General features: G+C 38.3%; 1 pseudogene; it reads right to left on the bottom strand.

Annotated features, from left to right (window-relative positions):
• Window positions 1-603: 603 nt before the first annotated feature.
• Window positions 604-2670, bottom strand: part of LOC125615187 — an 8408-nt pseudogene continuing 6341 nt past the window's right edge.

The following is a 2670-nucleotide window of genomic DNA, read 5'->3' on the forward strand; positions in this document are numbered from 1 at the left end:
GAGGGAGGGAAAGGAAGGGGGCAAGGGGTTAGGAATGATAGTGTAATGAGTTTGACATCATTACCCTAAGTCCATGTATAAGGCACGAATTGTGTGAAAATACTTTGTGTACAACCAGTATCTTGAAAAATTGTGCTCTATATGTGTAATATGAAATGAATTGCAATCTGTCATCATTAACAAATCAGAATTAAAAGAACATTATTGTGACATATATTTGGCAAATGAAATTCAATGAATCATGGAAACATGGGGATAAAAGACAAAGCACATTTATTAACAGGGAAAAAACCCTGTTACACAATAGTGGATACATAATGGCAGACTACTTATTAGTGGTATTTTATTAATTTCATTAGCCTTAATTTAAACTGGATGCCAGGAAACAATCAGCGAGGTGAATAGAATGCAATCCCAATCAAAACAAATTATGAGGTGCCGTGAGCTGCACTTTTAGCTAACTTTAGCAATTTTCATAATTCTATGACTTAAATTTTCTGACATAAAAGCAGTTCTGACATTAAAAACCCTGAAACGAAGTAATACAGCACTAAGATATAACTAATAAAGCATTCCAATTATTTCCAAACTAGAAATTTTTACTTCTGTGACTTCTTCAGCTAGGGCATTCTTCATAATATTTGTCTGGACAGATCCTGGGCAAATGTTAGAAACTGTTATGCTTGCATATTTGGTAAGTTCAGGTCAAAGACTATTTAAAAAATCCCTAACAGATACAAAAGGAAAAAAAATGAGAAAAACAAAGGGAAAAAAAGAAACAAAATAAAATACACACTCATATCTTGTGATTTATCAAAATATGCTTTGAAATACCTGAGCAAAGGACAGGTAGTATAGTCATGCAAACTTGTTAGGCATTTTCCACTATGAGTCCAGGGGTGATCCATGAAAGACATTCTCAGCTCTTGCCAGATATAAGCAGTTAGCCACCTTGTTTGTAGTGGCTCTTGCCATCAATGAATTTTATGGTTGGCAAACCGTGAACCAGCAAGAAACTATCACAGAAGGTTCTGATACACCCTCCTCATAGCAATCCTCATCTCTCTGCTCCAAAACAAGTGCATGTTCTCCAGAAATCACTAGGGTGAGCTTTCTCTTTATTCCTCAGAGTCATCTAAAATGCCAGTGTTTGGGGCTATAGGAAATACAGAGAGATGAATGCTGCACAGAAATTCATCACAGAGAAAGAATTCAACCTTTTCAAATTACATTACTATATTAACAGGAAGATTTCATTTCAGCAGACATATACCTGGCCACTTAAAATTTTAATATGATCACCTACTGGATGACATTTGTAGAAACAAGCTAGACCTTCTAGACTTAAGCATACCGGACAACAGGGAGTCAACAGAAATCTACTTCTCTTCATTTCTGATCCTAAATTAGGAATTTTCCAAGACAACATTGTTATGAAGCCAGATTAACTATTAAAAAGCCTAAACACCTGCCAGGTGCAGTGGCGCATGCCTGTAATCCTAGCAGCTCCAGAGGCTGAGGCAGGAGGATCATGAATTCACAGCCAAACTCAGCAAAAGTGATGAGCTAAGCAACTTAGTTAGACCCTGTCTCTAAATAAAATACAAAATAGGGATAGGCATGTGGCTCAGTGGCCAAGTGCCCCTGAGTTCAATCCCCCAGTACCAAAACAAAAGTAAAAACCTAAACACTCACATATGATCCAACATCATAATTCAGTTACCAGCCCTCAAATGCTGACCCCCTAACAAATTATGAGGTGCCATAAGCTGCATGATTAATCCTGGGCCTCATGAGGGTTAGGAGGGTTCCTGCCATCTGAGACTGACAGAGTGCCTGTGAGAAATGGATGCTTTGTAAACAAATGAAGAGCTCTCAAACCTTTAAATTCTACCTCTCAATAGCAAAAGCAGAAAAGACATCAAGCGAGCCACTCATCAAACACTGAGACCTCTCTCTTAAGATGGTTCAAACAACTTATTGGAAATACCATCAACTACAACATGTAAACCTTTCAGTGAAACAAGTTCATTCTGTGACTTGCTGGGAATCTGAGACACAGTGTGTTCTTCACAAAGAGCTTCCTCTCCTCAATGTTCAACTACCCTTATAACTAACTAGCATCATAACCTACCACATCATATCAGAAGATCAAATCCAGTAAATAAACAGAGAGCCTTGGAGGCAGGCCAGATGTTTTATGGAGAGCATCCCGCAAATCTTATGAGACGCTTGGTGCCAACAGACAGGTGGCCACCCTCCCACATCTGCCCACTTGAGGTTTGCCCAGCTGCTCTACAGGAAGTGACTGACAACCCATCTCTAAATAGTAGGAAATCAGTGCTGCATTCTTCATCTTCATCACTTCAACTGTCTGTTTTTCAGAGCAGAGAGAAGATATCCTAAAGAACCAAAGCTCGTGAGAGTAAGACAACCGTGCAACTATTGCATCTCACTATTCCAAAGGTGAAACATTGACTCAAACTGACCTTTAGAAGTATCAAGCATAAATTTTCATCTCGTTTATTTATTCTCCTACTGGCCTAATGAGTTCATCTAATGAGTTCTATGCACTCTAAAGTCATCATTAAAATTTAAATCAATTCCCATATTTATACCTCATAATTCATGAAACTCAAAATCAAGCTCTTCTCCCAGCCTCTGCCTTAA

This window comes from Marmota marmota, unplaced genomic scaffold (genome assembly GCF_001458135.2).
Source record: "Marmota marmota marmota unplaced genomic scaffold, marMar, whole genome shotgun sequence".
In the NCBI taxonomy this organism is placed as follows: domain Eukaryota; kingdom Metazoa; phylum Chordata; class Mammalia; order Rodentia; family Sciuridae; genus Marmota; species Marmota marmota.